This window comes from Delphinus delphis, chromosome 18, assembly GCF_949987515.2.
Source record: "Delphinus delphis chromosome 18, mDelDel1.2, whole genome shotgun sequence".
NCBI lineage: Eukaryota > Metazoa > Chordata > Mammalia > Artiodactyla > Delphinidae > Delphinus > Delphinus delphis.
In genome coordinates, this window is record NC_082700.1 from 2,703,754 (window position 1) to 2,716,880 (window position 13,127).

Sequence of the window (13,127 nt, forward strand, 5' to 3'; positions counted from 1 at the left end):
AAGAACTGTGATTTCTCTAAGGGAGAGGCAATTATTACGTGCTGTCCTCTGGAGCCAGGGTGGATGAGGGGGCCTTTCCCGCTGGAATCACCCCGCAGTACCGCCAGGCCTTCCAGCTGGGCAGCAGATGACAGAGCTGCGCTGCGTGAGTCGCAGGCGTGCAGCGCGATTAGAGGCCGGGCCGCCCTGCTTCCCGGGGCGGGGCGCGCTCCCCGCGGGCGGTGCAGCCTTCCTGCCAGGCCCGGCGCGGTGATGTCATGGGATCCGCGGCTCGGCGAGATGAAAGGGATCCAGCGCGGCCCGCTGGCACCAGGCGCAGCTTCCAGCGCGCAATCAGGGCGCAGCGTGGGGACCCTAGCGCTGCGGTCCCGCCACTCAGCCCGGGCGGGGGGCACCGCCGGGCCAACTGGGTGCAAGAAAAAAGGAGGAAAGCAACGTGATCCGGGTCAAACAAAAGAATCCGAGGACGGGGAGGGGGGAGGGCGACTACCTGCTGAAAGGAGCGTTCCAAGAGCCCTGCGCGCACACACGCAAACTTGGCCTGCCTTTGATGTGCTGCAACTGATCACCGATCAGATTACGGGCATTTCATCTCGCTGCTCGTCTGCCTTTGATCTGCAGGGTTCTTCTTCTTCTCCTGGATTGGAAGATTCGTCTGGGCTTGCGCTGACATACATTTTGGGGAAGGTAGAGCTTTTGGCCCAGAAGCGCTGCCAGGGAGAAGCTCAGCTGCCGAAAAGGGTGAGTACTGCAGAGAGTTCAGCACGCTGAAGGCACCGCGCTCATGTTTCGTTGTGGCTTTCAGTTCGCTTTTCCTGCGTGTGCTCAGAAAAGATGGTTTTAGTGCAGAGAGCACGAGCATTTGTGTGCTTGAGGACTATGTGTATGGATGAGAGGAAACACGATACTCGGTGCCGGCTTAGTAGTTTGTACAAAGGGTTTGCAATCTGTCGCGCACATTTTACTTGGAAATGAGTTGTTCCAACAGGACAGAAAGGGAGAGAGCTAACTTTAGCAATCACCCGCCGCTGCAGAGCCCGAGGTCTGTAGGCTGTAATTGCTCTAAGTATTTACAGGTTGCTTTACTTAGTAAACGGGCGGAGGAACTCTACTGGATGCCAATGTTTTCCTTGTTTTCTCATAGAAAAGAGTACAGTGCATCTCTGGCAATACTGTTTCTTTATTTATTCTCTCACCTCCAAGACTACAACCTATCAAATACATTTCCTTATGCAGTGTGTATCCTCAAAGGAATCACTGGAGAGGCATTCAAGTATGATTAAAGCCTTTTCTGGGTAAAACTGAAGAATTTTCAAACAGGGAGGTTTAAGTTGTGCTAAGTTTGTTTTAAAAAAAATCCTCTAGTGGTTTTCTGGAACCTTTGGCAATAGCACAAGCCTCATGTACAGAAACATTCACAAAGTTACTATTCCTAAATTAAAATGTACTTTCAATGTAGTGACAGCTGTTGTGAGTTACAATTTGCCAACTCTTTATGAAAACTGAGTAATCAACAGTTATGATGTTACATACAGTTTTTAGCGACATTTTTACTTTGGTTGACGCTCAACATGGCAAAACCAAAATATATTGCTGTGCTGAATTTGAAAGTTAACTTGTTTTGTCAATTCAGTGATCACATGCGTGCACGCGTGCACACAGAGCGAAGTCTTTACATCGAGATGCAAGAAAATACAGTGGAAATGTAAGAGCACCATGTTCACATTAGTTCATTTTAATATTCTGGTCTTAATTTTGGGGGGGTAAGATATTTATCATCACAATAGTCTATTTTAATGCTAGCCGAACCACAAAGAAAGTGTAAGTGATGAGAGAGATGGGTTATTCTTTAGTCTGAAATTCTGATGAGACCGGAAGGGCCTAATGAGTCTCATTTCACGTGTAATTAATTTTTCAGAGCCAATTAATTAAATTACTTTCTAAACTTTCCTCCTGATATTCTAAGGAGGATAATTAGCATTGTTTGCTTAATTTTAAAACTGATAGCAGTTAAGTGGAGATTATTTAAAACCATACCAAACTGACTATATTTTTAAGATGTGTCGGTGAGAATTTGAAAGATTTAACTGTTGTTTTTAGTCATGCCAAGAGAGGCATTTAAATTTTTATTCTACTGACAATGTGACAAAGCATGTTCACAAAATCCTGAATTATCAGCTTAGGTTGATTTTTTTCATTTATTTGCTGAAAAAGTCCTCTTTAAATCACAAAAGCAGTAGCGATGTTCACATTAGGATAAAGAAAATTAAACTTTTAAGATAATGACTGGAGAAGATGCCCAAAGAAATAGTGTGCTTAAGAACTCCGTCATTTAGTTCATGTTTGGGACTTAAAAAAATTTTTTTATGACTGTTTATTCTGCTACTAGGTTCATTCTAACAAACAGACTTCCTTCAACACAAAACAAAAGGGAGAATTAGCAATTATCTGATTAATTTAGGTTTTGTAGAAAACTAGCTTGGGCGAGTCAAGTCATTGACAATTCACTTCAGTGTCTGAATTAATTCAGTTAATTGTTTACTTCTTGTGTCTTGGTTGAGAAATGAAACAGATTGTATTTGATTTTAAAAGAAAGATGCCTATTGTTGAATGTACAGGTACAGTCTCAAAAGCTGTCTCTGAATGAATTTCCACCTGAAGATCTTGACTGTGATTTAAGAGGGGATACTCCATAAGACTTCCACTGAACGGAACCCTTACATTACATTTTTTAAGCACTTTCCTATCTGTTGCTTCAATGGCAGCTTTGTTACTGCAGAAAGGCCAAGACTTCAAAAGACTTATTTCTAGTCCTGATTCTGTCACTGATTAGCTATGTGACCTTAAGGGATTTGCTTCACTCCCCAGTGTTCTCATATGGGAAATGAGGGAGTGGATCAGATCATCCTCCTGAAATAAGCAGGGTGGAATTTTTATAGCCATCTTACCGATGAGGAAACTGAGATTGCAGAAAAGTCACTTGACTTTCTTAACTAAGTTACATGGCCTGTTTTCCAAGTCCTGGTCCTGTGTCCTTCCCAGTTCACCATGGATATTTTCCAACACCTGCTAAAACAAATGCACTGCTGACTGGAGAACAGTTTGAAAGATCAAGATAACCACTTCCTTCTGCTATGCAGTTTTTGTTTCTGTGATAGATGTGTCAGTCAACTGGATTAGTCCGCTGACTTCCAACAGTTGCTTTTGCTTCCGTATTTCTAACCAGTCTGAACACAATTACTGCTACACATAGTTTACCATGACATTTAAAATAATTTTCACAAACATTTAATATATCAATGCAATGTGGAATTATATGTGTTCGTGTGTCTGTATGTATATATTACGTGTGTGCACATATATATATATTATGTACATCTTTTGACATTATATGCACATCTTTTTGTGTTTCCAAGGAATTGACACTTTCTTAGAAGATGTCAGTGGTGTGCATGAAAAGTTCAATAGTTAATTAAAGGCTGCTATTCCTCGAGGGGGATTCCCAGTGGGATTTTGTGAGATTTCAGTTTACATATTCAATATGGGCTGGTACATGATATATATTCCCTATTACATTTGATTATGTTAAGAATCCTTGAACATGTTTTCACTAACTCCTTCTGGGTTTTTTCTTGAAAAAAAAAAGGAGTATATTTCTTGTGAATAAATTTATTTATTGACTATAAATTTTACACATATGCACTGCTCTCAAGGCCAAATATCTCTCATGTCTTATCACCCTCATAAAGGTTTCATATAAAGCTTTACAGATTATTACTTAGTAACATTCACTAATATTTATTAATGTGCTAGTTATTAATTCAATACTATTTATTGAGTACTTGTGTGCAAGGCACTCGGACGGTATTTTTCAGGACACCATCTCATTTAAATTTCCAGCGATTGAGTTTGTCATTCCAATTATACAGATGAGAAAAGTGAGGCTCGGAGGGATTAAATAACAGGTGCACGGGTCGCAGGGCTGGTTAAGTGGCACCACTAGAGTCTATCTGATTGCAATTCGGGTTCTTTTGTTCTAGGGCTGGGCAGTTAATTCCTTCTATTGTAAGAATTACATACAGCTGAACTCAACTGTTAGCAAACATTACAGCCAAAATTTGGCAAAAACGTGCTCTGTTTTTCTTTCTTTCCTTCTTTTGGTATATTTCATGAGCACTATTAGAATTTTTTGATAGGGTTTTCCATCAGTTGGCCTAGAATCTTCAACTATAAAGGACCTCAGGACGTAATTCATTCTTCCTCTGCTTCAGGACTGGACCACACTCAAGCATCCACCATTGGTCTGGCTGGTCAGACTCCCTGTGGATGGCAGGGCTGGTCCCAGGCACCCTGGAAACATTCAGAAACTGGTGTGCCTTTAAAGAGTGATTCTTTAAAATGTCAGCACCGTTTAGAGGAACGTGCTATGAAAGGGGGGGCAGGAGGAGGCTCCCTGGTGGCCATGCCTCATTCCCCCTCAACTGTCACAAGCCATTCAGCTTTGCTCCAAGCTGCCCCGCAGATCCACCCACTTGCTGAAATCACCACTCTGAAGTGACCAAGTCTCACATCCTTCGATTGAGAAGTACTTTAGCATCATCCATTGTGACTTAGATCTCTGGTGAGAAGGTGGAGGGAGGTGAGATGGGGGTGTTGAGTGACTTCATGAAACCATTTCTTCCAACACAGCCCACTCCCTTTGTGAGAAGAGTTCTGAGAAGTACAGCTTTGCCCATCCTGTTAATGGTCCCCAGGACCTAGACAGCCCTATGGCCTAGCCTCATGGGCTGCTGCCCTGCGAGCCTGTTCCTCAATTCTGCCACGTGCGGAAGAGTCCCCTGGATTTATCGGGAAGCAGAGAAGGAGAGTCAATGGGTCGTTTCTCCTCTCAGTAAACACATGAGAAGAGTCTGGCCAACGCAGTGTCATAAACTCACCAGGGTCAGTGCAAGTGCTGCAACTTACAGCACATTTGCTCTATAAATGTCACGAGTTTGACATTATATCAACTAAATAAATACCCTCCTTGGACTTTCCATGTGTATTAATTTAAGCATTCGTGGTACGGTGATGGTTATATTAGGGTTCAGGAAGCCTGGATTTTGGATCCTGTTTTGTTATTAACTTGGTGTGTGGCCTTGGGCAAGTGGCTTCCCATCAGGCCCCAGCCCTGCGCTGATAGTCTGATCGGCAGCGGTGGGTGCTGGGAATTACTTCAATAGCTGGGTCTTCGTTATTTTCCCCCTTATTTTCTTAACTATATTTGGCAAACTTCACAACTCTTTGAGATTGTGGCCCCCCATTTATTCATTCATTCAACCAATTTTTAATGAGTACCTACCACGTGCCAGGCACTGTGAACAAAGGGACAGAATTCAGGAGTCTCATGTAACTTGCTTTCTATTCCTTTTTCCCATGAAATAGTGCTTTACATGGAAATTACTAGAAAGTCAAACAATTTTCCATTAATTTTGCTTCCAGTGAGCTAGCTTATCACTGAGATTATTTTCTCAAGAAGTTTGTTACTTCATTGGTTCAACTTTTTTAGGAATACATTCTAAACAAATACACTGCGTATCAGCTTAGATATTGCTAAAACTAGCTTCAGAAAACCAACCCATAACATAGTCTTAAAAACAACACCTCTGCCGAGATCTTCCTAAGAATGTGGCTTTTTCAGGGAATTCGCTGGCGGTCCAGAGGTTAAGACTTCGGGCCTGGGCGCAATCCCTGCTTGGGGAACTGAGATCCCTCAAGCCACAGCAGACAAAAAAGAGAAAAATTTAGCCTTTTCACTAAAATTTCAATTCATTCATGATAGTCAGTGCTCTAAAGGGAGAGAATGCTTGCAGCCCTAATTCTAAGCATTGGTTTCATTCTGAAAGAGGCTGGGAGTCATATTCTTTTTGTACCACCACTGTGTCCTCTTTCCTTCAGACACTGTCCCCAGGTCACTTACACTCAAAGTGAGGTAAGTGGGGAGCATTTGTTAACTTAAGCGGCCTCTTCTTTAAAGAGTAAGAGGCACTTAACAGCTACAGTGCAGAGGTTCAGTGGCTCTCCGCTGTCGAATACCATTTCAGTTATCGATTTCTGATGCTTGGCGCTGTGTGCCTGACAAAAGGTACAGCCCTGCCAGCGGTGGCTGCCATGTAATGAGCACTTACTGTGTGCCAGGCACTGGGCCAAGCGCTTTAAATACCGCATCTTATTTAACAGCGACCAATGAAACAACTTATTTCAACGGTAGAAGATACAGAAAGTTGGGAAGGTCAAGTAACTTTTCCAAGGGCATGCAACCAGCCAACGGCCAGTTGGCCTCCAAGGCCAGAATATGCGATGCCAAAGGCTGTGTACGTTAATAGGATCTGTCCGCAGAGAGCTAGCAGCGGGCTCACGGGGAAGAGCAGTCACGTACAGATAACATGCTGCAAGAGGGAGTGAACTACATAATGTGCCGCTGTCTCTAAGTAGAAAGGGAGGCCAGAGAAAAAACAAAGTAGTTCCTGCACTGGCAGATTAAATTCCTCTCAGAAAACACTTACTGAACATTCGCGTGAATGTCTGATACTATCGAGATGCAAGTTTGAGCAAAATATGCTGCTTCTCGAAAGCAGGACTCCTTTTAAGTCCTTGAGGAAGAAAGCTAAGTCACAGGAACTCCGGACAGGAGGGTGCTGTCATTGTGGTAAAAAGGCCTCAGACCTCGCCGTGACTCCTGGGAGCTGTGGCTTCTGAACTGGTCCCTTACCAACTCAGGGGAGGCAGCATAAAGAGGAAGCTTGGGGCGCAAAGGAAGGGCAAGTTCAGGGCACACAGGAGGCAAGGCACGCAGACCAGTTTGGCCAGAACTCCAAGTGTCCCGTCTAGAGGCAGGAAAGATAGAGCTGGAGATGTGGGTGGAGCCCAAACATGGAAATCCCTGACTGGAAGCCATTCTTCACTGTGAGGAATCTTTGTAAATCTTTTCATTGGACAGTGACCATGATGAAAGGCAGGGGGAAGCAGGACGGGTGGAACAGAGCAGCCGGGAGGGAGGTTCGAAGGGAGGTTTGACGGCGGGGCATTCAGGGGAAGGGTGCGGAGGGCCTGTTTGGCAGTGGACGGGGTGGTGGGATGAAGAGAAAACGAGGAGGAAGGGGTGAGTGTGTGAGACCTTAACAGAGAAGCAGCAGTAAGTCAGCTTAACCACGGTGGCCGGAGGATGCCCTGTGTGCTGGGCTCTGGGCTATGAAGAAAGTAAGCTGTGACCTCGGGAAGATGAGGTCTAATTAGACAAATAGGTCACTTCCTTCTAAGGGCGAGCTTGTTAGGGAACCTTGGGCTGTGATGTGGTCCCAGATCACAGCTGACAGGTAGGCTGGGGACAGGCACACTCGCCTTGACGTTCAGGTAGGACAGTGCGTATCATTTGTAAATGGTTAAAAATAAGTCGTGATTGCGGTTTCTGTTCCGGCCATGACAGCCTTGAGGCTGACACTTGGAAGGATATTTTTAATGTAATTTTTACAAGTACCTAGTAGCGCATTCCCCGTTCTCAGTGCGGGGTCATGAGACGGGCGGATTGGTGACCAACTGTGACAACTTATTCATTCTCTCAACAAACATTTATTGACCGCTACCATGGGCCTTGCGGTATAGAAAGGAAACATGGGATTTGGTTCCATTCAAAGAGACGTGCAGGTGTGCCGGGGAAATCAGAACCAACACGGGAAGTGGTGGGCGCCCCTGCACCAATGCGGTGCGTGCGCAGTCTCTTGGGCTGGGGGGAAGTTTGTCCACTTACTCACTGGACGGATGAACGACAATTGCTTACATTCCTGCAGCATTGTAGTGCGGAAACCTATTTGTTCTGTACATGGTTCTTTTACTCCTTCCACTAAATCTGTGGAGCGGGCACCGTTAGCCTTGCTCCGTAAGCGCGCAAAGTGAAGTCTCGACACCGTCCTCGAGCCGCGTGTGGACGCACGAAGCCCGGACCTGCGCGGCCCACGATCCCCGGGGGCCTGGGCCGGACCGGGCTGTGCCCGCGCCGAGGCGGTGGACGCACCCCGACCTCTGGAGGCCAGTGTCCGGCGAGCGAAATGGGGAGGACCCGCCGGGAAAAGCATCTGCGAATGACGAGGCGGCTGATGGGCTGGGTCCTGGTGATTCGCACCCGCCGCGCACACGTGTCACATCGTTTCCCGGGCCTTTCCTGGCGCAGAGGCGGGCGCGGGGTAGAAGGTCACCGGCAGCGCAGAGGCACAAAGGCCTGGAAACAGGTCCAGGTGGACGCGAAGGCGTCCCCCTAGCCGCAGGCAGGTCCCCGACACAGCCCCGCTCTCCGTGGTCCTGGTGAGCCCCCTCCTTCCTACCCAGGTCCGCCAGCGGGATGCAGTCAGCAGCTCCCGCAGCCCGGGGGCCACCAGCGGCTGGACCGCGGCTTGGGGCACCCGGGGGACTGCGGGGACGCAGCCCGGAGCCCAGAGGGTGGGTGGTGGGCGGTGGTTCCGATGTGGGCGGGGCTCCAGGTGGGCGGGGCCGGAGGCGGTGGCCGTTGCCGGGCTACGGGGCAGCGCGGACCCGCGGCGCCTGGACGTGCCGGGTGTGCGCGCGCGGAGGGGACCCCGGCCCAGCTCCGCACCGAGTGCCGCGCGCTCAGCACGGTTCAGCGCGTACCGGAGCGTCAGATCGCCGCCGAGACCTGCGGAGCAGCCTCCAGGCACCCGGGAAGGTAAGTGCCTCGCCGCCCCCGGGGCCGTGGCGCCGCGCCGCGCGGCGGATCCGCACGGGACGCGCGCGGAGAGGAGGCAGCTGCGGGTGGAGGGAGGGGGTGCCGGCCTGGGCTGCTCGCGTGCAGAGTAGGGGGCGGGAGGACAGGGCCGGCGGAGGCGACTCCCGGGAAGGCTGACAGCAAGGCCACCGAGATGCTGCAGCTGGAGGCAGCGGAGGGTGTGAGCACCCCCCGGCCCCCGTGGGCGACGGGAGTGGCCGCGCTGAGCCCCGCTGTGCAGGGATCTTGTAAATAGAAAGGCTGCATGTAGGCGAAGGTGCGTGAGTGTGTAAGTGTGTGCGCGAGTCTCTCCCGGGGCCTGGACGGGGGCGCTCCAGCCCGTCCTGGCGGGAAGCGGTCTGCAGGCCGGCCGGGCCGGAGGGAGCTGGGGAGGGGAAGGGAGGGCACTCGGAGGATGTGCCAGCAGCCCGTAGACACAGTGATGGGAAGGGCCGCTCTCACAGCCCTGGTCAAGGGTCTCATGCCATTTCATGGAACAGAAATTTAGCTCATACACTCTTGAGGATGACGTTTGGAAGCATCCAAATACAGCGATATGTTTTGATGGTAGCGAACTATGCGTCAAACCTGCAGTTACCATTGTAAGAAATCCAGGTCACTTTTTTTTTTTTGCATTTTAATAAAAGCCCTCAATTTGCAAACAACGAAAAAACATAAGCGTTGTTCGATATTTCTTTAATTGATACAGTTTAACAAACTACTTATGAATGGGTGGTTTTTACTCCAATGACAGTTTTCCTTTACTAGAAGACGATTTCTTTATATAAACAGGAAACAGTTATTGTTAAATATGACTTCCGCAAACAGAAGGATTTATTTTAATATGTTGTTATTTCATGACCAGATACTTGTATGCAAAAGGGAAGATTATATTGCATTCGCTCAGGATTTACGCCATATGTTTTCTGTTGTACAGCTTCACCTTAGGTGTAGTTTAAAAGCATGTTTATTTCAAGCACGGCTTATTATCTAATTTAAACATACGTAACTAGAGGGGGTGAGAATAGAGTCCTTCCCTGGAAGACAGTTTTTGACAGTCATTCACAGAGATGTTGGTACTTAAAAAGAGTTTTTCTTCGCATAATATTTATTAAGTTTTGAGGATAATACAAAACACAGAAATGCAATTTCATTTTGAAAATACTGCCTTGACGTGAATACATAGTGCATTATCATGAGCTCTATGTTTGTTCCTTTTTAACCCATGGAAGTGTCTCATGACATCTACTTTGTTACTGAGGCCACATGGCTTTATTGACTTGGGAATGTTTTTCCATACTAAGTGCTAGCTCTAGGATGTTGTGTTAGCATTTTCTGGGACATTCATGGAAGTTATTTGTTTCTTTGATGGGAGTATTTTTAGGCTCTGAGTCCAGGCTGGATTTTGAATTTGAAAGGTAAGGACATAGGAAGACTTTTTATGCACTTGAAATTGCAATGTAAAGTACCTTTCCTATCCAGAAGACTTGAATAAGGAACACTGCTAAATTTAAGTAACCTTTAAGAGGCTTTTTAAAAGAACAGAAAGAAAATTTTTTTTTTACTTTAGATGGTCATCAAATTTAATTTATATATAATGTGTTTGTACATACATGTAATAATCACATGCTGTGCTTAATATGTTCATTTAATTTACTAGTTGTAGCTCTAATATGTGAATCCAGGGTATGTTGGGGACATTTGAAACCTAAGTGAGGAATTCTGCTAACATGAGGAGAAGATTCTTCTCCTTTTTCACCTATTTAAATCTCTGAACCCAAGCTTAACCCAATCCTCTGCAACCAGTTCAACCATTCAAAATATAACACAGCACAAAAAACTGAAGGCATCTTTAATGAAGAAAGCCAAGTCCTCTTAAATCTGATGAATCAATATTTAAAGTCAAGCATTTAAAAATCTGGAAAAGGCCAGCATGCTCTCTCTGTTGACAACAGGTTGAATAAGAATACCCACCTCGAATAAATGTACACCCCAAATAAAGAGACAGCTGCTTATGGGATAAGGGAGCCAGGAACAGTTAGACAGTTCAAGGCGTTTGTCTCATGGCAGCGGATTCTTAAACGGTCAGAGCCTGTCTAAAATGACCTTCTGGCTGAAGAAAAAGAACAGTCAAGCAGTGGAAACGCAGTTTCCTTTCATGATTTACCGGCTGAGCAGTGAATTCATTCATCGTATTTTATCTGTCTCAAATGTTTACATTTAAAAGTAAGATGTTTAAACAGTATTGGGTTATCGTCTAGTCCACACATCACAGAATAGGTACCTTTTAAATTGACGTTTTAAGACCTGGGTTTTTAAAAAGAGAACAACCAACCTCAGCAATTATATAAGACGAAGGAGCTTGTCCACCTCAAGATTAGATGTTATTCAGCCAACTCTTCCCCTCCGTCTGCGTCTGCTCGGATGGCTCTAATCTGAGGAAATTCTAAAAGAATGGAGGCCTCTTATAATGGAGAACACTACACATGTTACAAAGAAGGACTTTGGAATCTATCCAGGCTTCTAAAATAAAAATTTAAACAGCCGTGTTGTAGACATTATTACGCACAATTCTCTAGAATAGATTGTGTCAATGTTTGTGGTCCCCTCAGACCTTGATGCTACAATTGTCCTATTTGTATTTTAGGATTGAGAAACATTTGTGAATTGGGGGAAGAGTACATCAGTTACAAGACGCTTGTTGATTGAACATTCTGAGAACACTATGACTGATTTTCCTAAAGCAAAAATGACAGCACCTACAACTCAGCGAAATGAAAAGAATTAGTCTCAAAAAACCATATCCGGGGCTTCCCTGGTGGCGCAGTGGTTGAGAGTCCGCCTGCCGATGCAGGGGACACGGGTTCGTGCCCCGGTCTGGGAAGATCCCACATGCCGCGGAGCGGCTGGGCCCGTGAGCCATGGCCGATGAGCCTGTGCGTCTGGAGCACAATGGGAGAGTCCACAACAGTGAGAGGCCCGCGTACAGCAAAAAAAAAAAAAAACCATATCCTAGGTTAAGTTCTGTTCAAAAAAATTATAGGAGCCTGACAGTGACTGGCCCCTAATGTTTTTGAACTTTGGAGGAATTGAAGATATTGTATTTGGCAACAGAACATTTTAAAGCTTGTAGAGTTTTTAGTAGAAGATATTTTTTGACTTGAAAAGGGAAATCATTCTCATTTCCCAGCCAACAACAATATGTATATTTTTATTACCACATACCTTCGTGAGCTTCCTAGGCTACAAAAAGGGATGCCAACCCTACTGTGTAGGAAGAACAATTTTCAGGATATAGTGAAATTGAAGACAGAGATAAAGAACAGCTAGAGGCTAGGGGTTATTGCCCCGTTTGGAAATAGCAGTACCCTAAATTTCTAATTAATTTTTTACCGTAAGGTAGATAGCTAGTGGGAAGCAGCCGCATAGCACAGGGAGATCAGCTCGGTGTTTTGTGACCACCTGGAGGGGTGGGGTAGGGAGGGTGGGAGGGAGACGCAAGAGGGAAGAGATATGGGGACATATGTATATGTATAACTGATTCATTTTGTTATAAAGCAGAAACTAACACACCATTGTAAAGCAATTATACCCCAATAAAGGTGTTAAAAAAAAGAAAATTAATTTTTTACTCTCTTCACATATGGGACTGACGTTATTCGCAGCCATTTATGATTCTGTTCCACCATTAAATGTAAAAGGCTCTATGTGTGGCATTGGCGTCATTTCCGTGCTGATTTTATAAATTGTAAGCCTGCCAGTGTACTTTAATGTTGATTTCTTTAAAAATATTTCAGCTTATTGCATATTGGAAAAATGTATGAGTTGGTTGTAGCTTCATGACCTAATAATGTTCATACAGTTCTGCTAGATGAAAATGTTTACATGTTGCATGCCCTGTGTGCTGGATGATAAATCAAATGGCTTTGAAGGGATGGGGGAAAAATAAAAGAAAATTAAGCAACTTATTGTGAAACGAATTATCCAGATTTTTTTGAGTTATTTCAGATTCATATATTTTGGTCATTTATAAGATCACAAATAAAGACTATTCTCAAAAAGGTTACTGAATTGTTAAAATTAGGAGGATACATACCAGCTCTTCCTCTTGGTGATTTTTGTTGATACTATAGACCACAATTCAGGTCTCACCTGAATTGTGTGCTACCGCCAACACTTACAGTTCAAGCTCGAGCTGTGGTCGCACAGATTTTCCCCTATATTATTTTATCCCTTACAACAGCCCTAAGAGTAAAAATATTATCCCTAGCTAATGAATTTCAGCATACGTTGGGCACGTATTTTGGGTGAGTTACCGTTCTAGAGGGAAATCGCAGTTTTTGTCATGAAGTCCTCAGACCCTAACTGATGG

General features: G+C 45.3%; 1 protein-coding gene across 1 annotated transcript in view; it reads left to right on the forward strand.

Annotated features, from left to right (window-relative positions):
* Window positions 1–423: 423 nt before the first annotated feature.
* TNFRSF19 (TNF receptor superfamily member 19) overlaps window positions 424–13,127 on the forward strand; it is an 87,093-nt gene continuing 74,389 nt past the window's right edge. Inside the window, exon 1 of the mRNA XM_059995708.1 lies at window positions 424–741. The gene's annotated coding sequence lies outside the window, so the exon portion shown is untranslated. The remainder of the gene's footprint in view (window positions 742–13,127) is intronic.